The 27,463-nt window shown below is 46.2% G+C and overlaps 1 protein-coding gene and 1 pseudogene across 3 annotated transcripts in view; one reads left to right on the top strand and one right to left on the bottom strand.

The window, feature by feature from the left end:
* Positions 1-15,052: 15,052 nt before the first annotated feature.
* The window catches only part of PLCH2 (phospholipase C eta 2), a 326,994-nt gene continuing 314,583 nt past the window's right edge, over positions 15,053-27,463 (top strand). The window contains exon 1 of one of the 2 annotated variants that reach the window (XM_081201387.1): positions 15,053-15,483. The gene's annotated coding sequence lies outside the window, so the exon portion shown is untranslated. Of the gene's footprint in view, positions 15,484-15,537; positions 15,927-27,463 lie in introns of those variants that run through there. The other variant, XM_081201388.1, reaches the window with a different exon arrangement.
* On the bottom strand, positions 22,037-22,500 carry LOC308591730 (small ribosomal subunit protein uS19 pseudogene; annotated as a pseudogene). Its single transcript has one exon. The product of its transcript is annotated as a small ribosomal subunit protein uS19 pseudogene (transcript).

Below are 27,463 nucleotides of genomic sequence, written 5' to 3'. Positions count from 1 at the left end.
TGACAAAAGCAGGGGCTGGGAATGGAACCCCAGGTGAAGTGGTCCCTGCCTGTGGACTAGAGACCCTTAAGTACATAGTCCATTGATGGGAGCCAGACAACGGCTGGAGGTGTTGATAGTTGTCAAGGGGCAATTTTGTGGTTTGAGGGAGTTGCCGTCCTCCACAGAGGATGGTTGTCGTTCCTGATCCTTTGGCATTGACCTTGCTGGTTTGCAGATAACGCAGATGATCTGCAATGAGGCGAAAGGGGCTACTTCAGTAACGTAAAATCCAAGCAGCCCACCAGATTTCTTTGTTCAGGACTCACAGCATGAATAAGTACTGGATGTTCAAAACCACCATCCGGGAGGGTGGTGTACCCCATTGGGGTTGCCATCTAAATTGGGGTGTGTGGGTGTCTGTTTCTGGAGGACGTTTTTAAATGGGGAGAGTTTGGGGAAAATACTCCCTTGAGCCACCCACAAAACACCATTACTGGATGGCCTTAGGTAGAAAATCTCAATAGCCTCTCCACCCTCAGAGATTTAATAAATACATCATCATCTGCTATTTTGTAAGAGCAACCAAAATATGTTGTTTGGGGCTTTGCTTCACAGTCTCTTGAGCGAAGCCAATGATGGCATAACTGGCAGTTGGAGCCAATAATTTAGCCTGGGGGGACTCTCAGCTGTTAATGGCAAGACAGCAGAAACGAAACATGGGGCTCCTTGCTCTACCCATTTCCTCTAGAGTAAGGACCCCTCACCACAATAGCTATTTCTGGTATCCCAGCGAACTCTTCGTTGGTCAAAGGCGGCTTTGATGCATGCTACCATGGGAGGGATCCACACCCAGTGTCCAATTCCAAGAGCCCTGAAATGGATCTTGTTAAATAGGCACATTCCCATCCCATGTGCTGAGCTCTGTTTGCCATTCCATCACCTTGTTCTTCCTCTTACCTCAACATGGCAGATAATCCCTTCATGAAGGTGTCTGGGCTAAAAAGCTGGTATACAAAGCCTGTCTTTTTAGGTAGCATCTCAGATGTCACCATGAACAAAATATGAAACTAGTAGCATTCACTTCTCTTAATCTCCCATTGCAGAGGGGAAGGGGCCATGGCTCAGTGGTAGAACACCTGCCATGCACGCTAGTGGTCCCAGGTTCAATCCTTGACAGTTCAGCGTAGGGTTGGGCGAGAGCCCTGCCTGAAACCCTGGAGAGCCCCTGCTAGTTAATGCAGACAACACTGCCTCTGACTCGGTAGGAGGCAACTCTCTGTGTCCCAAGAATCAGGGAGAAGAAATATTTAACCCTCTCTCGCCCCCCCCCCACGCAAGGGTCCCAACGTAAGTAACCCATCCCCAACATTTAGGGGAGAAGGAAGCTAGAAAGCAGGTTATTCAGCCTTACAACTGTGGTTGGCAGACTTTTGTCAAGAAGCTGTTTTGCATTTCTTCAGCCAGCAGATGCAGGAGCTTTTGGTGGTCCACTGATCTCAAGACCTCCTGCCAGATTTCCTCGTAGTTGCAGTGGATGGAAAAACAAGAGCAGCTGTTGGATCCATGGGTTCAGGGATGGTCAGTTACTATGCTGAAAGAGCCATTTTATTCTCTGGGCAGCGGTTCAGGAGCCAGAAGAGTGTTTTGCTTCAGCCACCCTTTCACCTGCCTGGCAAATGGACTTTTCCATTTGCTGCCAAGTTACAGAGAGGTGAATGCGACTGGTGAATACTCTTGACTCTCTCTGCACCTGTGTATTTGCAGCTGGAGAAAATGAGCACCAATTTCATCCCTTGCTGCCTGGCCAAGGGGAAAGAGGGCTGCCCCTGCCTTCTCAGCTTCTGCTCTGTTGCTTTTTAAAAAGAACTTAATAATGGCTAGTGTACTAATGTGGGAACGCTCCAAAACCTTTGCCAGTTGCCACAAGGCAGAAAATGATCTGGGATCCAGAGGGAGGCTGAGATTGGGAAACTCCTGACATGGTGGGGTAGGGTGGGGGAGAGCCAGTGTGGTGTAGTGGTTAAGAGCGGTAGACTCGTAATCTGGTGAGCCGGGTTCACGTTTCCGCTCCTCTACATGCAGCTGCTGGGTGACCTTGGGCTATTCATACTTCTTTGAAGTCTTTCAGCCCCACTCACCTCACAGAGTGTTTGTTGTGGGGGAGGAAGGGAAAGGAGAATGTTAGCTGCTTTGAGACTCCTTTGGGTAGTGATAAAGCGGGATATCAAATCTAAACTCCTCCTCCTCCTCCTCCTCCTCCTCCTCCTCCTCCTCCTCTTCTTCTTCTACCTGGCCTCCCCACTCATGGAGAGACTTTCTGAGCAAGCCCCACAGATTCCCAACCCACCTCAGATATTTCCCTCACTCCCAGTACAGATAAAGGTAAAGGTCCCCTGGATGGTTAAGTCTAGTTCAACTTTGGGGTGCGGAGTTCATCTATCTCCTCGCTCTTTAGGTAATCTCTTTCCAAACCCTGATGACCATTTTGCGGGTGCTTCCAGACAGCCTGCTCATTGAACAGTCATCCTGATTTGTTTGCAGGGTGATTAGACAACATTGGCTATTTAAAGCACATTTAACCTGATTTGTTTGTGGGGAGGCTAGATGGAGATACATCAGTGCAAACATCCCACACTTCCCCCATCCCTCTGCATCAGTTCAATCTTTTTTGGGAAGCAGGTTAAACTATGGAATTTGCTCCTAGAAAAGGCTGTGATGGCCACCAACTTGGACGATTATAAAATATGATTTGACATATTCATGGCAGATAAAGCTATCAATGGCTACTAGTCACACAAGGGCTGTACTTTGCTTCCATGGTCAGAGGCAGAGGTATTCTTTCTGAATACAGTGGTACCTCTGGTTACGAACTTAATTCGTTCCGGAGGCCTATTCTTAACCTGAAACCGTTCTTAACCTGAGGTACCACTTTAGCTAATGGGGGCTCCCGTGCGATTTCTGTTCTCATCCTGAGGTAAAGTTCTTAACCTGAGGCACTACTTCCGGGTTAGTGGTGTCTGTAACCTGAAGTGTTTGTAACCTGAGGTGTTTGTAACCTGAGGTACCACTGTACCAGTTGTGGGAATTGCAGGAGGAGTGATTGCTCTTCTACTTGGGTCCTGCCTACAGACTTCCCAGAGGCGCCTGTGTGGCCTCTGTGTGAACAGACTGCCGGACTAACGGGGCCATTGGCTTTATCTAGCAGGCTCATCTTACCAGGTTGCTTTTCTCTATCACGCCACAAGAATAAAGAGGAAACAGTCTTTAAGCTTGGCCCTTATTTTGGATTCTGCAAGTAGCTGGATTCCCCCTGAGACACCTTACATTCTGTAGCTCAAGTGAAGTTCTGTATCTGTGGGGATAAGTTATTTGGTTCTTCTCATTGCCATTAAGATTATTATTATTTTTTAAAGTGTCTTCTCCAAAGAAAAAGAACACCACTAGATGGTAGACTTGCACCATGTAAGCCCTTGAGTTTGTGAACCATTTCTTTCTCTGGGAGTAAGACAGAATCCTTTCTATCTTGTAGTAAGCTATTATTTTAAAGTTTGTACTCACTGAGGAGAGCAGATAATTCTAATGAGGACCCCTAGAATTGCATATTATGGATGACATGCACCGTGGGTATCAGCCTTTTGTGAAAATGTGTAACAGGCATATTACAGGCATATTCATGTGAACTTTGTCCAATATTGTACAATGAACTAATTATCTTTTAGACGATCTCTCACAATAATTATTTGTCCGTTATCTTCTCTTCTAAAACCATAACACTTTGAGTTGCAAAGGAATGTATATAATCTAGTCTTTTGATGTGAGACTTCCAGTACAAGCCCTAAGCATTACTTTACTCTGAAGTAAATCCCGATAATCTCAATGACTAAGGAAGTTTGCTTATGGTTGCAGCCTTAACCAACTGGATTTTCATTCCTCTTCCCCCAAGGTAGTTCTGATGGTTAGCCTGTGACCCAATGACAAAAAACCTGTGATTTTATTTTTACAGCTGTCTGGGTTGTTATGCTAATCATCTTGGTAGCTTGTTTAGCTCATGCAAATAGTGATTATAAACACTGGATTATAAATAGATTTTCAAAAATTATTGTTTGTCTTCTTTTCACAAATTTGATCCTAGCTTACCTCTTCTTAAAGCTAGGTCTTAACTTCAGTTAAAGGTAAAGGGACCCCTGAGCATTAGGTCCAGTCGTGGCCGACTCTGGGGTTGTGGCGCTCATCTCGCTTTATTGGCCAAGGGAGCCAGTGTACAGCTTCCGGGTCATGTGGCCAGCATGACTAAGCCGCTTCTGGAGAACCAGAGCAGCGCACGGAAACGCCGTTTACCTTCCCGCCGGAGTGGTACCTATTTATCTACTTGCACTTTGACATGCTTTCAAACTGCTAGGTTGGCAGGAGCAGGGACCGAGCAACAAGAGCTCACCCCGTCGCGGGGATTTGAACCACCGACCTTCTGATTGGCAAGTCCTAGGCTTTGTGGTTTAACCCACAGCGCCACCCGCGTCCCTCTTAACTTCAGTTAGTCTACTCTAAATTGGACTAGGATTGGGTACAACCCACAGTCATTTTGTGCTCTTGATGGTATAAGGGCACCCCACTTTCAATCCTGTTTGCACCTACTAAAGTTTTAGGGCACTCATACTGCTTTGTTTCCAATCAGTGCATGTCCTATAGCTCCCTGCTGAAATCCTGTAGCTTTTCATAACAAAAACATTGCAAGGTTTTTCTGTCCTGGTATCCTGCAAGAGCGCACCTCCAGATGATGAAAGAGTGCCCCTCCCAATGTAATAACTCCGGGTAAGAATAATGGGGCAAATATTAAAACTGCTAGAACACTCCTGGATGGCTAATAGAGCATGAGACTCTTAATCCCAAGAGTGTGGGTTTGATCCCCACGTTGGGCAAAGGATTCTTGCATTGCAGGGAGCTGGACTAGGTGACGCTTGTGGTCCCTTCAAATTCTACAATTCTATGATTTCCAAAGCGGAGTAGGGTCCGGTATGGTTTCAAATTGGATGAGAGGCTGCATGTTGAGATTCCTGCATTGCAGAGGGTTAGATTAGATGATCCCTGGGGTCCCTTCCAACTTTACAATTCTGTGATCTCTGTAAAGTTTGGACCATCCAGTATAAAACCACCACTGACGCACTTTTATTGTGCCAACAAAAAAGTCAGGAGGGGCTACACACACACACACACACACACACACACACACACACACAGGAATATGTTTAAGTATTAATTCTGGAAGGCTGTTGTCTTTCTGGGCAGATTGATGTTTTATCTGTACTTTGTGTTGTTCTGTTTGGCATATTTTCACTGTACTTTGCTTGAGTTGTATAATAACAATAATTATGATTTAAACTGTAAGCTGCATATACATTGCAACATAGGAAGCTGCCTTATGTTGAGTCAGACTACATTGGTCCATCTAGCTCAGTATTGTCTACACTGACTGGCAGTGGCTCTTCAGTATTTCAGGCAGAAGTATCTCCTTAAATCTACCTGGAGATGCTGGGAAGGAGAAGAAGAAGAAGAAGAAGAAGAGTTTGGATTTGATACCCCGCCTTTCACTCCCCTTCAGGAGTCTCAAAGCGGCTAACATTCTCCTTTCCCTTCCTCCCCCACAACAAACACTCTGTGAGGTGAGTGGGGCTGAGAGACTTCAAAGAAGTGTGACTGGCCCAAGGTCACCCAGCAGCTGCATGTGGAGGAGCGGAGACGCGAACCCAGTTCACCAGATTACGAGACTACCGCTCTTAACCACTACACCACACTGGCTCTCCACACTGGGGCGAATGAAGGCGTTGTGACACCCGTGGCGGGGTGTCGCTACGTAGGGCGCATGTGTAGTGTCACTACGTACTGTGCATGCGCTGTACGTAGCGCCGCCGCACATGTGCTGTACATAGCGGTTTGCTGGCACCACCGCTCCAGCGCCATACAGACGGTGCCGGGATTGTTGGTGCTGCTGCACATGCGCTTTACATAGTGCTTTGCCGCCGGTGCTGGGATCCTCTGCTCACAGCCGCAGCCACAAACAGAGGATCCTCTACATGCGGCTGTGGCGGGGTGAGCCCCGTGGGGTGCCTTCTTGTCACCCACCCAGACATGGCACCCGGGGCAAACCGCTCCCCCGTTGCGACACCACTGGCTGGGAATTGAGCCTGGGACCTTCTGCTTGCAAGATAGCTCTATCACTGAGCTATGGCTCTTACCGTAGAGAGCTGAGAAATAAATTCCTCTATAATAAAAAGTAGGACTCTGTGAAGCAGACGGAACTCCAAACAGGTGTAGCTTGTTAGCCAATAAACACCTGCCTAATCATAGTAGAATTGACAATAGTTGCCTAGAATGGTGTTCAAACTGAGACCTTGGAGGAAGACTCCCAACCTCTCACAGGAAAGAACAGCTGCCAGGATTAAGGTTTTTGCCTTTTGCTGTTCTGGAGCATGATTATGCTCATCAATTTGAAGCACACAGTCTCTGAAGCACAGTCTCTTTTAGCTGTCTGACTCTTCACCTCTGAAATGTTCTTTATCAATGCATACTTATTTTGTTTTTAGTAAGGGGCGATCTCAGCCTTACTTCTGGATTAACAGATATAGGACTGAGGGTGTTAATCAGCTGCAGGCTTGGTGATTCTCGCAACAGCAAGTGAGTAATACCATGATGGCCCCATTGTACAGTTATCGAATGAACCAGAGAAGCTAAGCTGCTTCTTTAGAGCTGTGGTGTCAGCTGAGATTGTAGCTTTATGCTCCAAGAAGGATGTTTCCCTTATCCTTTCCCTGCTTTGGGCCTGTGACTTGGGAATGCTGATTCCTTTAGGTTTAAACTTTGCTATTCAGCAAATGGATTAAGGAGAAGATAGCAGCAAGCAATGCGTATCCTCTCAAAATCTGTTGAAATCCACGGCCAGTCAATGTAGACAGTATTGAGTTAAATGGTCTTGACTCATTATAAGGCAACTTCCTTTGTTCCTGTTAAAAAACCCTCTTAATTTAGAATAATGGGAGACTAGAATCTTATTTTTAGAACATCTCCTCTGCATGCAGACCCTCCAAGAGTTCCAATTTTTCCAGATTTACAGAAGCTGTCCTGTTTTCTGTTTTGATCCCGGATTGTCCTGCTTTTCCTTAGGACATCCCTACTCTATTTTTGGGACACAGGTGGCGCTGTGGGTTAAACCACAGAGCCTAGGACTTGCCAATCAGAAGGTCGGCGGTTCGAATCCCTGCAACGGGGTGAGCTCCCATTGCTCGGTCCCAGCTCCTGCCAACCTAGCAGTTTGAAAGCATACCAGTGCAAGTAGATAAATAGGTACCACTGCGGCGGGATGGTAAACGGCGTTTTCGTGCCCTGCTCTGGTTCGCCAGAAGCGGCTTAGTCATGCTGGCCACATGACCTGGAAGCTGTACGCCGGCTCCCTTGGCCAATAAAGCGAGATGAGTGCCACAGCCCCAGAGTCGGTCACGACTGGATCTAATGGTCAGGGTCCTTTACTCTATTTTTATCAGAGAAATATTGGAGGGTAAGGAGTTATGCCACCCATGAGCCAAAGAGGTAAATAACTATACAACCTTTAGAAGACATCTGAAGGCAGCTGTGTATAGGGAAGTTCTGTTGATATTTAATGTTTTATTATGTTTTAATAAATTTTGGAAGCCACCCAGAGTGGCTGAAGCAGCTCAATCAGATGTTTGGGGTATCATCATCATCATCATCATCATCATGGAATAGGATGTCCCTATTTTCATCGGAGAAAAGTTGGAAGGTATGCACATGCAGAAAGTCTCAGGTTCCGTCCCCAGCATCTCTAGGTATGTCTGGGAGAGTGAGCTCTGCCTGAAATCTGGATGAGTTGCTGCCAGTCAGTGTGGGCAATACTGAGCTAGTTGGACCAATGTTCTGACTCTGTATAAGGCAACTTCATATTAGCTTTGGCTATTAATCAGAGACAACAAGGAGAGAAGCTTGTAGCTGCCTATTTATGTAAGGATTTTTTTTGTCTGGCAAATAGTGTTGGGTACTGGACACAATTCTGAGTCCAAACCAATATAGTTAATAATGTTGAAAGGAATCGGCTTGGCAGTTAACTTCTGGGACAAACAGACAATATTTTCATTCATTATTAACTGAGAAACAAACTTTCTTTTTTGAACAGATTTTGCACCCTGGGATATATTTAGTGGAATGCACCCTTCTCCATTTTCCAATTTTGCCGCCTACAAATAGGGTGGAAAATCTCAAGTGCCCATTTTTCACTCAGTCCCAGGGTGCTGCTGTTCTGCCGGTGCACACATTGATCTCAAATCCACTTTATGATTCTATCCTATTTACTTAATGTCAACTGTGTGTGTGTGTGTGTGTGTGTGTGTGTGTGTGGAATTGGTGGCTGAACATGTAAACTCCTGTACAAGCAAGGCTTATGTCCAAATGTAGAAGCCTTGAAAGCAGTGGACATCACCTCTATGCTTTACCTCCACTGTCAGAGGCGTTATGCCTCTGAATCCTAGTTAACAGGGAATTGCAGGTGGGCAGAGGGCTCTTGCACTCATGCCTTGCTTGCAGGCTTCTGAATCCCGGTTGCTGGAAAGGGGAGAGTGCTGTCAGAAGTCCTCCTTGCAGACTTCTGACACACACCTGGCTGGCCACTGCAAAAAAAGGATGCTGAACTAGATGGGGCATTGGTTTAACCAAGCTGGCTCATCTTAATGCCAGCACACCTATTTTATGCCAGTAGTTCCTAAAAAACAAGGAAACCCTGGGGACGTGGCACAGTTTTGGTGAATCTCTGCAGCTCTGGGGTTTAAAACTCCCCAGGAATGAAGGGATACCCTTTAAGTATCTTAAGTATCTGGAGCTAAAGCATTCACCACCCGCTTCCAGGGCAAAAGCTCTGCATCAGTCAATGACTCTCACACCTCACTCTTCTCAGGGTCGTGTTTCGTCTGGGGATTTTATAATCAGTGTTGATGACACATCTCTGGAATGAGGCTGAGGCATCTGCATTCCTTTCATGATTGAGGGTTGGTGGGTGGGTGGGAGAGATCTGGTGCATGCTTTAAGCAGGACTGCCTCCACGTTTGGGGACACTGGGTTGATGGGTGTTTATACTATGGTTACCAGATTTTTTTTCCAGTGAATCCAGGGACCCCCCCTTTTTTTTTGAAGCTGAGTAGCAACAGGGAGTCAGTTGTGGGGATGGTGAGGCAAAAGACCCTGGGCCCAAGCACACATGCATATTGTATAAAGGTGCAAAGCCCTTCTTTCACACCCTGTGAAACATAAATGCGCAGAGTTTTTAAAAAACTGGGCAACAGTGTGCTGCATGCCCGTGACTCCCGGGCCTCCCCCGATCTCCTGCCCCCTTCCCCCTTTGTTTTGACTGATCAGGGGAGGATCGGGAGTTATGGGCGGGTGGTCGTTGCCCAGTTTTTTTAAAAACTCTGCACATTTATGTCTCACAGGGTGCGAAAGAAGGGCTTTGCATCGTGCCTGGCAGAGAAACCGTGTGCCTTGTGCCCTTCCTGGGCAACGGCGACCTGCCCATGATTCCCGAACCTCCCCCGATCAGTCAAAACAAAGGGGGAAGGGGGAAGGGGGAAGGAGATCTGTACTGCTGGATGTCCCCGGTTCCCCTTTGGCAGTGGTGGCAGCAGCAAGCAGCTCCTGAAGTCAGCCAGAGCCAACTGCACTACCAGGCTGGCTCTGGGCTGCTGAGGCTGCCGCTGCCACGTTTCCTGGGAACAGATTTGCAAATCTGGGGACATTCCAGGGACGGAATTTGTCTGGGGACAGATTTGCAAATCCAGGGATGTCTGGTAACCTAGTTTATACTGATGTCAACACCTCCAGGCAGAAGACCCCCCCCCCCTCGTGACTATGTCCTGTAAGGCCCCATCCACAATATGGATTTAAATCAGTGTCCCACCACTTTAAACAGCCATGGCTTCCCTCAAAGAATCCTGCAAACTGTAGTAGTTCCTTAAGGAGTGCTGCGACTCATATTCTCTCCACAGAGCTACAGTTTTCAAAGTACCCTGGGAAGATAGATAGATTTTTAAAAACCTCTATAGGAATTCCCGCTCACTGAGGGGAATAAGGGTCTCCTAAGAACTCTCAGCACCCTTTACAAACTACAGTTCTCAGGATTCCTTGGGGGGTAGGAAGCCATGAGTGTTTATAGTGGCATGATGCTGTTTCACATGCAAGACGCTAGATGGGATCTAAGTTGAGCTGTCTTTCAGGGCGCTGTCGAAACTTAAGATAGCAGGGGCCAATGAGATTTACTGTGTTAAAAAGAGAAGAAAGGCAGACGTCAGTCCTGCTGGGCTTTCGGGCCAAGGCAGCCTCCAAAGGATGCTGAGTGCTGATGCGAATCCTGCATCCTTTAGATCCCCTCCCCAAGTATTTTGCATTTCTCCCTTTTGATTCTTGCCTATTGATATTTTAGTTGTGATGTGAGCAGCAGGGGAAGTAGGGCAGAGGGAAACAGTGAGCGTTCGACGAAAAACCGGGGGGAAAGGGAAGGGTGGTAGCTCAGTGGTAGAGTATTTGCCTTGCATGCAGAAGGCCCCGGGTTCAATCCCCAGCATTTCCTGATAGGGTTGGGAGAGAACCCTGCCTGAAGCTGCAGAGAGCTGCTGCCAGTCAGTGCAGACAATACTGAGCTAGATGGACCAATGGGCCCCATCAGCAGAAGACAGCCTCCTATGTAACACAATTATGACGTCTTAGAGGTTCATTTGAAAATGGATTCAGATTTTAGGAAATTCCTTCCTTTAGTTGGCAGGGGAAGCGGGGCCAAAACTCTCTGGTGTTCTTGCAATATATTTGGTTGTAAGCAATTTCTCTTTTTAATTGGGCACCTTCTGTGTATACTTTCCCAGGCTGCCACTTCCAAGCTGTTAAGCAACTCCAGTGCTCTGACTTGGAGGCGGGATGATTTACAGCTCTGTCTATGGGATGCTCAGTCTGATGCTAGGTGAGGGCAGAGCTGTAATTTGCAAAGAGGTTTCTGGGCTCTGAAGCAGCAAGAGGGAACCTGATTGATGAGCAATTTGCTTGTTGCAACACCATGAACTGGGGCTTTCTTGTAGTCCTCCTTACCAGGCAATGAATCAAGACATTCGTGGAGTGGGGAAGACGCTTGCACAAGGCAGCTTATTATGGACTTGGTGCCGATTACGCTCTACTGTTTTCTTCTTTTGGTACTGGCCACATGATGTTGCCATCATCAAAATGGCATCTCGTGCTTTTTCTACATTTTGTCCAAATTTCACCTTTCTGCAGAAAATCCCAAAAGTAAAAAACAACCTGCAGTACCTTGGCAGTCCCTGCCACTGTGGACAGTCCATAGCACATGCTTTCTTGGGTGGGCAGTTTGTCATGTGCCACGAGTGACTAGGAATGGCAGCGTGGGGGAGAGAAATCCAATCCAGTTTGCACTCAAAAGTGATCTTATCTAATTGGAGCTTTCTGAAACAATAAGCGAGCCAAAACACAGCCATCCTTTGAAATTTACACTTCTTCGAATTTTGTATTGCGGTTTCTCCAGCCAACTACCGTGGACAAAAATGTACACAGTAGGGTAAGGCGTGCATGAAAATGCATCTATCTGGTGAAAAAAAAGACATAAAATATTATATAATATCTGGGAAACCGTTTTGCAAAAATTCGTATGTTAGATAGAGTTGCATACAGAACTGTGTACATTTGGAAAAATTCACACTAGTTTGCCGTTGAATTATCATGTGTGTGTGTGTGTGTGTGTGTGTGTGTGTGTGTGTGTAACGCAAACTGTTGTGGAAATGTGGAGAACTGAACTTAACACTGGGGTGGAAAATGAAAGACAGAGAAATATAATAATATAATAATAATTTATTATTTATACCCTGCCCATCTGGCTGAGTTTCCCCAGCCACTCTGGGCGGCTTCCAATCAAGTGTTAAAAACAATACAGCATTAAATATTAAAAACTTCCCTAAACAGGGCTGCCTTCAGATGTCTTTTTAAAAGAAGATAGCTGCTTATTTCCTTCACATCTGAAGGGAGGGCGTTCCACAGGGAGGGTGCCACTACTGAGAAGTCCCTCTGTCTGGTTCCCTGTAACCTCACTTCTCACAATGAGGGAACCACCAGAAGGCCCTTGGCACTGGATCTCAGTGTCCGGGCTGAACAATGGGGGTGGAGACGCTCCTTCAGGTATACTGAAATGGACATAGTGGTGATGTTTCAGTAGGTTGCCTCTATTACCACACTCTGGCTTCTGTTTCCTGCTCATATGAGATTTGCATGAGACCTGTAATAATAAAATAAATGTCTGGGTCAGGGTCTGTTTATTGTCCTTTGCCCTTCAGTCCTTCTATAATTTCTTACCCTCTGCTTTCTCAACTTAAAGCACCAATAATTCCTGTTGTGCTGCTAGTGTGTGCATGCCAAATTATTCCTCAGCCTCTTTTCATTGTTTTTGTTTTTTAAACTTCTCTGAGAGTTTGCTGCAGCAGGCGGGGAGGAATATGAGATGGCCCCAAGTCCAGGCATTGCAATAAGTAAATTAGATCTCCTCTTGCTGTGCTACAGATCCCCCTGCACACCTCATTGCAAATTATAGCTCTGCAGATGTGGTGATCGGAACTCATGGTGCCCAGCGCTCCTGGTTGTACTGTGGATAAAGAAGAAACAAGGGTCTCCATGTTGCTATTGTCCTGCTATTAAAAAAATAAAACCAAAACCTTCTTTGATATTGCAGGGACTCTTGGATGGGTTTGTTTTTGGTGAAAAGCAAGAAGGGGTTCAGGACTCCCCTGCCTTCAGCAATGCAATCTGATCTCTGGATGCTTTAAGCTGAAGTTCTGTATCAGTTGGAAGATGAAGGCTGGGAATTGTTTTAATGTACTGAAAGACCGGGAAGCCCCTCCCCACCCCACTCAGAGCACTGTGTAACCCCAGATCTTGCAGACAAGCAAACTGCGGTTTAATCCCCAAAACTAACTGAGGGAGGAGTGACTGAGGAGGGCCAGGGCAAAACAAAACGCCAATAATATTTTCTGTCAATACTCCACCAGCTGGTGTGGGTGGCAAGCAGTGGAATATCAATGAATTAGATGACCGGGGGTGGGGAGAATGGGAGTCCGTATTCCAGGCCACCCACAAATAAACATCAGACCAGAGTTATATGTCGTGAGATAATGCGCTACTATGGAGATGGCCAATGTTGGAAGCTATGTTTTACTGTTCTGCCAGTGTATCCACTCTTTCTAGAATAGTGTACATTCCATACAAAGATTTCTGGAAACTGTAGTTTAAGGGTGCTGGGAATGATACTTTAGGGAAGGGTAAACTATGGTTCCCAGGATTCTTTGGGGGAAGTCATATGCTTTAAATGTATGGTATGTATGCAGCCTAGCTTTTTGTGTTACCTGGATATTGACAATGGGCACTCATGGGCAAAAGAATGTACCTGGAATGCGAGTCATGTATCCACCTGCCCAAGCGGAAACTGGGCCTTAGGTTTATTTGAGAGCAGTGCCTCTGTGAGAATTAGGAAAATTCAATTTAGTGCACATGATGAACCTGCCAAATCTGCACGTTGCAAAATGGTACACAAACTGAAACACAGCCAACCTTCAAAATCTTTTCTACAGTATTACTATTACTATTATTAATTTTATTTATGGCTTTCAGTTTTATACATTTCAATAATTCTACAATCATATTAACATTTCAAAACTCAACTTCCTTCCCCCTCTTTCTGCGGTCCCTTAACTTTGGTTTTTTAAAAAAATATTTTCTGCATATTCTGAATTAACTTAATTTACTCATTTATTCATCTATTTTAAATATATCCTTTTATTTCTTATGTGTGTTCTCATATTACAGTTTGAATGCCGTGAAATTAAAATGGTAACACAGTGAAACAGAATATAAAATATAAAAGAGGTAATTGAAAATCAATATGAATATGTTCCCCGCCTGAACCACAACCACGGAGACCACCTGAATGAAGCTCTGAGACAACTGGTGTCCCTGTACCAATGTTAGAACCTGCCTTAGACCCATTGGGCCATCTAGTTTAGTACTGTCTACACTGACTGGCAAGGGATGCAGGTGGCGCTGTGGGTTAAACCACAGAGCCTAGGACTTGCCAATCAGAAGGTCGGCGGTTCGAATCCCTGTGACGGGGTGAGCTCCCGTTGCTTGGTCCCTGCTCCTGCCAACCTAGCAGTTCGAAAGCACGTCAAAGTGCAAGTAGATAAATAGGTACTGCTCTGGCGGGAAGGTAAACGGCGTTTCCGTGCACTGCTCTGGTTCGCTAGAAGTGGCTTAGTCATGCTGGCCACATGACCCGGAGGCTGTACGCTGGCTCCCTTGGCCAATAAAACGAGATGAGCGCCACAACCCCAGAGTTGGTCACGACTGGACCTAATGATCAGGGGTCCCTTTACCTTTACCTTTACACTAACTGGCAGTAGGTCTCCAGTGTTTCAGGCAGGGAACATTCCCATTCCCTACCTGGAAATTCAGGGGACCGAACCTGGGACCTTCTGCATGCAAAGCAGATGCTCTACCACTAAACTTCGGCTCTACCCCATGAACTGAACACATGGTTTTTATACAGATATAATAAAGCTGCATGTATTCACTTTGTATACATGATTTGCATGCAGTACTGCCTACGTCTAGCTCAGTCTCGTCTGCTTCTACTGGCAAAGTATCTCCAAAGTCTTGGCAGGACCTGAGATCCTTTTAACTAGAGAGACTGGGAGATTTAACCTGGGCTTTTCGACATGCAGAGCATTATGCTGCAGCACCGCACACACCCCTTAAAATAATAAATGTATAATAAGGATGCAGAATAAGCTTTTGATGCCAGATGTTTGCGTTGAACTACTGCAGATATGAAAACCTGTTTTGTTTCTTTCCTTCTCTTCGCTGTTGCTACAACAGACCTGGCGAAGGGAGCAACTACCCCTGGCAGCGGGATGAGGAAGTCCAAAACTCCAAGCCCATCCCGTCTGTGTGCTAATGGTTAACCTGACCGCCCACGTGGGAGCCTGCGAGTTAACAGAACATGCCTTTTATCATCCCCAGCCCGCCGGTGCACAAGGCAGCACCGCGCTCGAATATAGCCACAAACAGTTTTCTTTCAGCTCCCAACCTGAAGAACAAGTTCCCGTTTGTTTGAAAACAAGAGAGAGCGAGAGGCAGAATGAAGTCCACCTAAGGCCGGTAAACTCCCTCTGCTTGCCTTTGGCCTCCTCCTCCTCCGTCAGAACTTGTTACCTTGGAGCTGTTGGAACAAGGACGATAAAAAGTTGCTTTGTAATCTCCGGGCCCTCCTTATGCAAAATATACATGGGAGGAGCTTTTGCTTTCTCTCTCTCTCTTTTGAGATTTCTACATGGAAGACACCGTGTATGCACAGGAGACAGAATCATTGAAGCTGCACTCTCTGTCCAATGAAAAAGAGTGAAAACTGAGGTATGTGCTCTGTACATTTCTCTCTCTCCCCACCCCGCCACCAATTTCTCCCTAGATGTCTTTTGGTTTTTGTACTGCTAGCACTTCTTCCCCTCTTTGAAGCGAAAGCGAGTTTGGCAACCTCTAACAAGCTCCTACAGGAACAGCTCGGTAGCGTTTATGGTTGCAACAGAACCTTCTGTCTCTGGCCTTTGCTCTTTATCTGGAAACGTAATGAAACGCGGAAAGCAGTACGACAAGGAGCTGAAAACACCATCGCTTTGGGTTCTCTAACTTGGAGAAGACCGAGGAGTTCCACTTGGGTGGATCCTTCCCTTCTTAAACGCGCTTGCTTCCTTCTCCTCAAAGAGGGTCTCTGATGTGCTGTTGCTTTCCCGGGGAGTCCTCTGAAGCATTTGGGTTCATGGCAACCCTTTAAACCAAAAGCTAGAGAGAGAGATTAGGTAAGATGCAACCTTTTTATCAGTAGATCTTCTGATGACTTGCTTGTTTGAGTCCTAAGTTGCTGGCCTTCAAGGTGCCCAAAGGAAGGAAAGTCTGGACAGCACTTGCTAAGGGGACGGGAACCTGTTTAAAACTGGTAACAGGAGAATCAATGCTGGTTTGGTTCTGCAGGGTCAGGCGAGCTGGTGTGATTTTGCAGGGTGAGGCCCTGAATGCAGCCAAAAGGGAAATCAAATGGCACATGGGCGCCAATATGGTGTGGTTGCTGACCGTTCGGCATGGATCAGGGACATCTGGCCTCAAGTGTCTATTTGGCCACAAAACATGCTGGGCAACTTTGGCACCAGCTCTCTTTCAGTGTAACCAATCTTGCAGGGCTGTTGTGCAGATGAAATGGAGAGAGGAGCCATGTGTGCCACCCAAAGCTCCTTGGAGGAAGGGCAGGATATAAATACTGTTTACATATTTCTTTGGCGAAGTGACTCTCTAAGGCATACGTTTAAAGCAGACCACTTTCCCCTGTAAACTGTACCCCACCCCCACAGAGCTACAGTTCCCAGTTCCCTTGAAAAAACGAGGTTCCCAGCATTCTATCTGGGGAAGCAATGTGTTGTTTTTTTAGTGTGTCGTGTTCACGTAGCCCAGAATGCAGGTTAGGTTCCTAGGACACTTTCTCATGTTCTGCCCCTAATAGCATAGAAACATAGAGTTGGAAGGGACCTTGAGGACCATCTAATCCAGGCATAGGCAAACTCTGGCCCTCCAGATGTTCTGGAACTACAATTCCCATCATCCCTAGCTAACAGGACCGGTGGTCAGGAATGATGGGAATTGTAGTCTCAAAACATCTGGAGGGCCGGAGTTTGCCTATGCCTGATCTAATCCAACTACCTGCAATGCAGGAATATGCAGCTGTCCCATATGGGAGTCGAACCTGCAACCTTTGCATTATCAGCACCACACTGTAACCAACTCAGCTAAGTTCCCCTTATCCACCTACTGCCACCCACTAGTTTTTCCCATTAAGTTAACTTCCTCCTGGAATGATTTGTCGATTAGGATTTTCTCATTCTGGGAGTCTGGCATCGTGCCATTTATTTTTTTTATTTAGTGCTGATGATAATTAAAGGGGAGTGGGGGGGGGTAGCAAAATGGTGGCATATTTGCTGTGACCTATTAAAAGTTTCCATGTTGATTTGTGTGTGTGTGTGTGCCAGATATGTGCCTGGCTAAGTTAGGGTGGGGAAGAGAGAAGATGGGAGATCTGCAGAGCACAGCAGCAGAGCAGATGATTTGTATGTAGAAGGTCTCTGGTTCATATTCCATAGTTCATAAACTGTAGCAAAATATGTTTATGAAAGCTTTTTTTTTTTTAAGATAAAGGCACATTTTGTAAATTCAAAGATGTGTATTTAAATGTGAATTTTCATGATCTTTTAGAGAGGAAAGAAAACAGATTAATGCGGAGCAGGGTGAAACAGACCTATGAATAAGCACATGAGTGACACTGATAGGAAACAAACTGATTCATCCATCCCTTGAAATGGTTTTGTCTCTATAAAGCATAGATCTGTGTCTCCGTTGTTCCACGTCTGACCTCGAGGCCTTTTTGCCTCGGGGCACCTTATTTACCTTGCTCTCCTGTTTTAATAGCATGGTGCTTACTGCTGGCCCGGCTTCTTGCCAAAACGTGTCACTGGAAAGAATGGAGAGCAAACCACTCTGCAGCTGTTTACTGAATAAACAGCCTGCCGGATGCCTATCTTGTGTTTTCTGATCCAGCTTTGATTGTGTTTCTGGAGCTGGGCATGGGGGAAGTGGCTTGACTGAACCGAAGGCATGTTGCATGAAGAACAGCGGTGAAGCTCCCTTTATTTAGAACATTCATTAAGCACAAGGACCAGAAACTCAGGAGTCCTAGTCTCTACTGAGCACCTTCTGAGCCTTTTGTGTGTGTGTGGATTGCCCCAGATTTTGGCAAACCAGTTCACATAAAACGTGGCCCTTAGCATGAGCAGGAATCACAATTAGACCAAAGGGGAAACTGGAGAATCTCCCTTGCAAGGAAAGGCTACATCAAGTGACACACTTTAGTGGGCGGCTCCCTGAATCTGGCCACTGCTGGTAGATAAGCCATTTCGAAGCCTATTTTATAATAGCCTATGATCAGTGGTGGCTGGTGCCCTTTGGGATGGGAAGGGCAGAAGGCAGGGAGAGCAACAGGAGGTGAAGGCAGAGCCAATAACAGGCAGAACCACCCCTTCCTTGATTATATGTGAGAAAGGCAGGGCAGGTGGGAGGCTAGCTGAGGGCAGACTGAGGTTGGTGAAGCTGCTTCTTCTTTGGCCATCACTCGTAGCCGAGTGAGATTGCCTTCCATAAACATGGTTTTAAAAGTGAGTCCGTAAGTGACTGTGGAGGCCAATTCTAGATCCACATGTCCTTCCACAGTGGGAACATAGGCTCCCGGGTGGGAGTTGATCACTGTGAGGGTTTGCCAAGCGTGCCTTCCTCTTAGCACATTTCTCCCTTTCATCCTGAGTTTGAGCATCTTCAAAGCCCATGACACCTTTGGTAAAGGCTGTTCTCTAGTTGGAGAGCTCGCAGGCCAGTGTTTCTCAATTGTCTGTGTTTATACTACATTTTTTTTAGATTTGCCTTGAGACAGTCTTTAAACCTCTTTTGTTGACCACCAGCATTACGCTTTCCATTTTTAAGTTCGGAATAGAGTAGTTGCTTGGAAGATGATAAGCAGGCATCTGCACAACATGACCAGTCCAACGAAGTTGATGTTGAAGAATCATTGCTGTAACACTGGTGCTCTTTGCTTCTTCCACTACACTGGCATTAGTTTGCCTGTCTTCCCAAGTGATATGTAAAACAGGGTAGAGCAGTGCCCTGTTTACTCTAATGAAATGGCTTCCACTGCTGCTGCTGCTGCTGCTGCTGCTAATAATAATAATAATAATAATAATAATAATAATAATAATAATAGTGTTGGAGGGCTATCTGGGGACCCAACTGTGCATCCTGCTGTAGATCAATGCTCTTAAGAAGCATGGACAGGATTTCAGATGTAATGCTTATTCATATGCCCTTAATTGGATGGATGTTAGGAACAATTTGTATTCACCACCAGCAAGCAGATGTGACTTCCAGAGACTCAGGAGATGGCCCTGAAACTCGATTCATTAATCAATGTATTAATAGGAAAGGCATTCACTGAATGAATGAATGAGCATTTCTAGGATGGTTCACATAAAAAGAGAGATACGTTATATAAAAGAGCAATCAATGAAAGAGCTGAATAAAGAACATCGGCTTGAAATATCACATTAAGCTCAGTAAAGTCAAGCTGGGGGAAATGAAAATGGTCTTTGCTTGAAACCGAAAAGGCCCCAATGTAGATTCTGGGTGAGAGGAAAGCATTGCACAAATGGGAACCCAGCTTGTAACCCAGGGGTTCCTAAACTGTGGTCCATGGACCACAAGTGGTCTGTGAGTGTCAGTCAAGTAGTCCATGGTGTGTCCACATTATATATTCATATTGATTTAAACTGTATTTGTACTGCTTCTTTTATTTCTTATATTGTATTTTATTGTACTGCAGTTTGAAATCTATGGAGCACAAATTGTAATATAGTAAAATGCAAAGTAATTGGGATGTGGGTGGTGCTGTGGTCTAAACCACTGAGCCTCTTGGGCTTGCCAATCGGAAGGTCGGTGGTTTGAATCCCAGCGACGAGGTGAGCTCCTGTTCTTCGGTTCCAGCTCCTGCCAACCTAGCAGTTCGAAAGCATGCCAAAGTGCAAGTAGATAAATAGGTACTGCTCTGGTGGTAAGCTAAACGGTGTTTCCGTGCACTGCTCTGGTTTCGCCAAAAGTGGCTTAGTCATGCTGGCCACATGACCTGGAAAAACTGCCTGCGGACAAACACCAGCTCCCTCGGCCAGTAAAGCGAGATGAGCGCCGTAATCCCAGAGTCGTCCGCGACTGGACTGTCAGGGGTCCTTTACTTTTACCTTTTAAATTGCTGAAATATACTCGGAGTCCTGTAGTGATTTCATGCTTTTTATTGCAGCTTGTAAAACAGTGATTGAATTGCCCCCCAAACCTCAGGCTTTTATATACATTATTTACACAATGAGTTCCATCTGATTGGCTGATTCTGCTTCCCTCCTGGAGCCTGACTGGTCTTTTCCTGCAAGCCAATCAGTTGTTGCATTCTAGAATCCTACTTGCCTATTGTTCTAGGATCCAAGCTTGGTACATAACAATTGCAAAGTAAGAAAATGAAAGAAACAATAAAAATACAGTTAAATGTCCTTCCACAGTGGGGACATAGGTTTCTGGGTGGGAGTTGAACACTGTGAGGGTTCTCCAAACCAGGTCGGGGGACAGCGGGAAGGCGCGCTGCGCCTCCCCGCTGTCCCCCAGCTTGTGGGGCTGGCGGCGGGGAGAAGCGCGCTTCTCCCTGCCCCCAGCCTCCAAACCAGGTTGGGGAACCGAAGCCCGGGTCACGCTGTGCGCGCCCCAGGCTTCGAGATGCAGGCGGCTATCTGCAAGCCTAAGGAGCCTAACGGGAACTCCCGCGGGCTCCCAAGGCTTGCGGAGAGCTTCCTGAAGCCTGCATTCGCCCCATAGGACGCACACACATTTCCCCTTCATTTTTGGAGGGGAAAAAGTGCGTCCTATAGGGCGAAAAATACGGTATATATCAGCAACCTCCTGCATGGCTGTGGGGACATTTGAATGAGAGGGACCAGCCTCATGGGAACTGACACTGCGATTTAACTCTTCTCCTGATGTGCTCAAAGACGGACCTCTTTACACCTGATACATATATCTATTTGTGTGTGTGTGTGTGTGTGTGTGTGTGTGTATGTGCATGTGTGTGTTAGGACCTACGCATGTCTCTTGGCTGTAATTTGTTTAAAGCTGATTTTAATATTGTATATTTAAATTTCTGTAGCCTTCTCTGGGACATCATGATGAGGAAATCCAACATTGTATTTTCAAAAGGGGTCAGATAAGCCAGAGTGTTTGAATCTCCTTGAGGCCATTCTAGGCCTCTTTGGTTCAGTGCATTTTATTGGTTTACATTCTCCTTGAGTTTCCTGCTTAATCATTCAAAACATTCAAGCCTGTTTAACCACCGTATCTATTCATTTGTATATGCCAATTCTGAATGGAAGCAGTGTTTCTCTAGGTTTCAACCCCTACATATTGCAGGGTGCAGTTTCAGAATAGCTGAAATACTTTTCAAAGGCCCTCTTTTATGACCATGGAATACCAAGTGGTGAAAGTCTAGTAAGTGTGCAGAACAAGGCCATCCTCCCAGCTTTTTTAGGTTGCCATTTTGCTTCCCCCAAATGCTTGAGAAGCTGTACAGTATTTACATTCCTTTGTATAGCCCTGGCTGAATCTTTGCTTTGCGAGACTAAGGAGAATTCATTCCCCTTGAGCCTAAGGAGCGAGAGAATTAATGTTGCCTTGATGATGGTATTCACACACTCTTCAAATTAAAGAAGAAATTAGCACAGCACTTCACAGTTTAAATACAGCATGAGGAGAATTAATGCCATTCGAAGCTGATGCTCTTGCTAAGTTACTTCCAGGCGCAAGCAGGAGAAAGTTAGTTCACCTGGGGTCTAAAATACACAAGAGTAGCTTGAAGTCACAGAAGTGATGACTACCCCTGTTGGCAGCTTGTTAGAGCCTTATTTTGTGGAGCAGACTTACAATGAAACTAATTGCAAATTACAGTTAAAAAATTCATATGCATTTACAGGGCGCAACTTAGAGTGTTGAACAGAAGCACTGAGCCTGTCAAACCGGAAGGTTGACTGGATTGCATAATTGATAGCCTTTGACCCAAGAGCGCCTGTGAGGTCACAAAGGAGCCATCTTCTAGGGTTATAGGCTTCCTGGGTGTCTCTGATTTACTTTAGTTATACTGTGCATTCCCCAAGCCATTAATAAAAACAAATAAAAGTAGAACTATAGTATGCTAACGAATAACAATGCTAAATCCGGAGAATCTGGAGGTGCACTCCATTGTTTTGTTGTTGTTGTTGGGAAACCCTTTTATTTACATGAGAGAGACAACTCTTCCCAAATCCCCTTACTTCAGAGGAATGAAGCGAGAGGAGTGGGTGGCCCCGATTCCAGGTCAGCCGTGCTTAACGGGCTTGTAAGTGATGGAGAACTCTCCCAAATAGTGGCCAATCATTTCAGGCTTGATTTCCACCTGGTTGAAGGTCTTCCCATTGTACACGCCAACCATGCTGCCCACCATTTCTGGTGTCGCAGGTGGGTCTTGACCACCTCTGGCTTCTCCATGAGCAGGGCCTCTTTCTTGGCCTTGCACAGCCACTTGAGGAGGGAGTGCTGCTTGTGGCGCATGCCGCGGTTGAGCTGCTGGCACTGGCAGGCACTGTACAGCTGCATCAGCTGCTCATAGGACACTTGAGGAACTGGTCAAGGTCAACACCTCGATAGGTGAACTTCTGGAAAGTATGCTTCTTCTTCTGCTCCACTTCCGCCATCTTGGCTGCAGTCTCCTCTGTGCACTCCATTGTTTTTTGAGACAGACAGATGCCAACAACAACTCCACGCATAATGTTTCTCCTTCTTTTACAAAGTCTGCAATGTATTGCCCTGATCTTTACAGAGAATTATTGCAAATAACTCACCTTACTCTTTCGTTTCTTCTAACTGCCACAAAAGACTTCCTGAATAATTGCAGAACATTGCTATCATTCATTATCTTTTTTGCTCTGTAGGAATTTCCTCCTAGTAGCCTGCAGCAAACTTTTAACTCTCCCTGCTGCTGACGGGCAGCATCATTGAATGGTAAATAATACTTGCCTCTGTGTATGTGCCTGTAAACTTCACGTGTCTACTACAAAACACAGGGCACCTTGAGCTCCCATTTTTACAAGCTGCTATCATTTTCTTCCTCCTTCGCTTTATGACAAAGGCTTTGCTGCGACAGATAATGAAACCTTACAAATGGATAACTACTGCAACTGCTTTGCTATAAACACAGCTTGTGCAGCGTATGATATGATGGAGTTGGTTTTGAACAGCAGGGAGGGATAAAACACACCCCTCCTGTCTGTTGATACCAAAGAAACCTAAATGAATTAATGCTCATGTTCCATAACAGTGGAAGCTATTAACCAACAAAGCAATTAAAAAGAGTTCATAATCGACAGTGGTGATACATGTATATTAAGTTACAGAGACTTTTGCATAAATTACTAAGGGATAAAATTACACATTATGGTGTTTTCAGTTTTTGTGGTTTGTTTTTTTTAAGGCCTGCTTCATTTGTTGACTTAACATATCTACAGCCTCTTCAATAGCCAAAGTGCTCTAGGAAGGTCACAATAAAATTGTGTTGTAAGCTGGCATCTGATGAATTTCACAGGGCAGGGGGAGTTCCACAGTCTGGGTGCCACTGTGAAGGTGCTCTTCTCTGGCATCACTGCACAATGAATGCCTCCTGGTTATGGGAAGACATTGAGGAAGGTGTCCATGTCCCATCTTAACACCTAGACAGGTCTATACGGACAGACACTCCTTCAGGTATGTAGATCTCGAGTTGTTCAAGGCCTTGAAAATTCAGAGGGTAACTATATTGGCAAGCAGTGCAAGTCTTTAAGAACTGGTGCGATATGACACCAACTGGCCACTGTTTAGCAGCAATCAAGAGTTAGAGGATACAGAGTCTTGAGTTAAGGAACCAGATCTGCTGCTGGGATTCAGACCAATGAAACTGATGGACATGAACCCTCAAAATGTCCTTTTGTGGCCATAGGGCCAGAGCTCTGTCCTCGTGCTCAGCTTCCCTGGAGCCTGAGGAGTTGGACACCTCCCACAGGACCTCACTGGTCCAATGGCACAGGGAGAAAACTAGGAGGGAACCCATTAGAGAGAGGATGAGTGACCATCTTCAGGCCAGAGAGATGAAACTTTAAGAATCCACCGCTATCAACATGGGGATGAAGGTTCCAAAAGGCTTGGGGCTTCTGCACACTCTTCTGCTCTTTTCATGCATGGTCTGTGCTTTAATGCTCTGTGACTGGGTGACCCCCCCATAGCTTTCCCTGCAAAAACCCACTCCTTAAAGCTAAGAGCAAACAGCCGCCAACAGAAAATCCAAATTGATGCTTGTTCCAATTGAGTGCTAAAGAGCAGGTTTTCGTGGGGAAAACTTTGGGGCACAAAGCACGCATGCTCGGACACAGAACTTTTAAGCGCGGACCTATGCCTAAAAGAGCAGCACAAAAGGTGAGTGTGGATAAGCCCTTGGTCTGTTCTCAACTTTTGTGGGAGCAAATTGCACCCTTGGTGCTATCCGTGGTCCTGCAACTTTTGAGCCCTCTTGCCACACAGTTTCTGGCATCAGACTTTTTTTTTTTAAAGGAGATGCAGCTGTGCAGAGCCTTAATCTGGAATGTGTTCCCAATCTGGAGAGAAGCCACACACCAGTTTCCCATCTGAAATCCACCCTCATTCCTGTCTCCTAGTGTCTGAGTACAGGCATTCCTCACCCCCTTAACACGGGGGTTATGATCCGTGTCCCTGTGCACATAAATGAAATTGTTTAAAGTAGGGAACACCCTCTAAGCACTCTTCAAATGCTCTCTCTGCTATGCTCTCTTCAATCCATATCAAGTTGGTAGCCCTAATGGTGGCGTTTTCTGCAGTCCCTTTTGGCTTCCTTATGACTTCCCACAAGTACTAGCTGGCCAACAGGCCCAGCTACATCTTCTCCACCAATCAGACACAAAGAAGATGTACCTAGAACCTGAAACGACCCTACAGCTTCCCCCTTCTGTATAAGAAGCCTCAGTGCTGCTTGTCCCAGTTTTGTCAGTGAATAACCAAGCTTCAAAGGAAGAAGCTGCTGGATCAGGCTGATGGCCCAGCTAGTCCAGCATCATGTTCTCACAACGGCCAACCAGATGACTATGGGAAGCCCACAAACACCTAAGCACAACCACGCTCTCCTCAATTGACCATCTGAGAGTTAAATCCGAAATTCCTGCAGCTGGCTAAGTTTAGGCGAAGTTGAGTAAACACAATTGTCAGGGGTTCAGGAGCAGAGGCAAGGGCAAGGGAGGAAACAGAGAGCGAGGGGGAGGAGGCAGAAGAACAGATGAGTGATGATGACGACCCGAGATCTCCGAGTCTTTCCAGTGAATCAGAAGATTCACAGAAAGGAGCACCAGTGGTCAGGGCAAGGGGGGAGCCTAGGGGGACACCCCAGGAAGATAGAGCCAGAGGGGACTCAGAGGAGAGCAGTTGGAAATCGGGACCAGCGTCACAGCCAGAGAGCAGGGAAGAGGAAGAGCGCCAGAGTTCAAGCGCTGGCAGCTCGCAACAGGGGGGAGGGCACGAGTCAGGAGTGGCCACACCTCCATCGGGGAGCGAAGAAACGGTCAGACGGAAAGTGGAAGGTTGGGCGCGCGCGCCAAGTTCGAATGCACAGGAAAGTGACGCAGTAGGCAGCCAGGAAAGGGAGCCAGGTCCTAAAGCCCGGCGCAAGGAGACAGGGAGTTCCGGGGGGTCGGCGTCAGAAGAATCCCGGAAGGAAGAGACCCCGGGGGGCAGAGGGACCCAGAGGAGAGCAGTCAGGCGGAAAAGGTGGAGCAGGGCTAGGATATTAAGTTGGTGCACAAGGGGCGGAGACTCAGACGGAGCTTCGCCGATCTAGCCATTAGACGTAGAGTTGCACGCAGCAGCTTGGGAATGGAAACTGTAACTGAATAAAGACTTTTACTTAATGACCGCTGGCTAGCGTGATCCTCTGTGAGCTAGGATCTTGAAGCAGCTCTGACAACAATCTTCCCTGATGTTGTTATCGTCAAGCATTATAATTTGGACCCGAAAAGGCTTCTGTGTTATCATAAGACTTGAGCATACAGACTTGATTATATGTTCTTTCCTTAAGTTTTTGTTTCATTTTGGAACGGCTGGCACAATCTGTATGTAAATGTTTCTCAAAGCTCGTAGGACCATAATGGGTTTGTTTTCTTAAAGGAAAAAACCTACTGCATCACCCTGGCATAATTGAACATGAAGAGGAGATCAGAATTAAGAGCAGCTGCCTTCAATAGATTGCTGCAGGGTGGGGAAAGAGAACAAAGTACGGTAGTTTGTTTTTGGTAACTTGGATTTTTATGGCTGAAGGGGCCCATGTGAAGTCGTATACAGGAATTCTGTTCTATTCTATTCTAGTTTAGTCTAGTCTAGTCTATGGGACGTGGATGGCGCTGTGGGTTAAACCACAGAGCCTAGGACTAGCCGATCAGAAGGTCGGCGGTTCGAATCCCCACAACGGGGTGAGCTCCCGTTGCTCGGTCCCAGCTCCTGCCCGCCTAGCAGTTCGAAAGCACATCAAAGTGCAAGTAGATAAATAGGTACCGCTCCGGTGGGAAGGTAAACTGCATTTCCGTGCGCTGCTCTGGTTCGCCAGAAGCAGCTTTGTCATGCTGGCCACATGACCTGGAAGCTGTCTGCGGACAAAAGCTAGCTCCCTTGGCCTATAGAGTGAGATGAATGCACAACCCCAGAGTCGGTCATGACTGTTCCTAATGGTCAGGGGTACCTTTACCTTTTTAGTCTAGTCTATATATTACACTTGTATCCAACCCTTCCTCACAAAGGAGCCCCAGGAGGTAGGCGTATCAACAGAAGGAAGTCTAGGAACTGTAGTGCATGCAGGAAACTAGACATACCCAGCAGATATTCCACTGTGGGTGTAAAGTAAGAATGCCTCTAATAAATTGGCCTTTCCCTTAGTCCAAGCTTTCCCAAATGAGAGCAACTTGTGTGTGTGTGTGTGTAACTGCAAAAATGTGACACCACACCTACAGTGGGGGTGGGTGGGTTGGTTATTGGTTTCGGAACGAGTAATGCCTGTGAACATCAACAGATGGCCACCCTTACCTATGGGCCTCTGCCTTGGTTACATTTGCCACGTTTTGCTACTGTAAATTTCTTGAGGTGCATTGTGTCAAAGTGGCTGGAGAGGTGAACATCTGCTTCTGTGTTCTCATGCTGTTAATTTGTATTCTGGTTTGAGAGAATGATTGGCTGGTTGGTTAGTTTCCCTCCCCCCCCCAAAAAAAATGTAGCTGGCCCTGTATTTACACATGTGGATGCCAAGTGGTTCAGCTCTGTGGTTAGCGGGCTGTGGCTACGAGAAAAGATAATGTGTTGTTACGGAGCACACATGCTTTACATTAAAGGGAGCGCTTTTTTTAAAAAATGTGTAGGACAAGTGTGTTTATTTTAACAGTTTATATGTGCTGAACTTGCTCATGCTGCTCTATGGCATGGGTTAGCATCTGGCTTGCAGGTGTCACTGAGTCAGTGCTACGGATGTCTCCATGTCCTCAAGCAACCTTGGTTGATAAGCCTCACAAACATATCCAGAAACATAAAGGCATCTAGAGGGGCTTCTCTTCTTAAGAATAGCTCTATTGATCTGACCCTTAGAGCAGTGGTTTGGGAAGTATCT

The sequence above is a fragment of the Podarcis bocagei genome (genome assembly GCF_964188305.1).
Source record: "Podarcis bocagei genome assembly, chromosome: 7".
Classification (NCBI taxonomy): Eukaryota; Metazoa; Chordata; class Lepidosauria; order Squamata; family Lacertidae; genus Podarcis; species Podarcis bocagei.
This window is presented reverse-complemented; position numbering and strand designations above follow the sequence as displayed.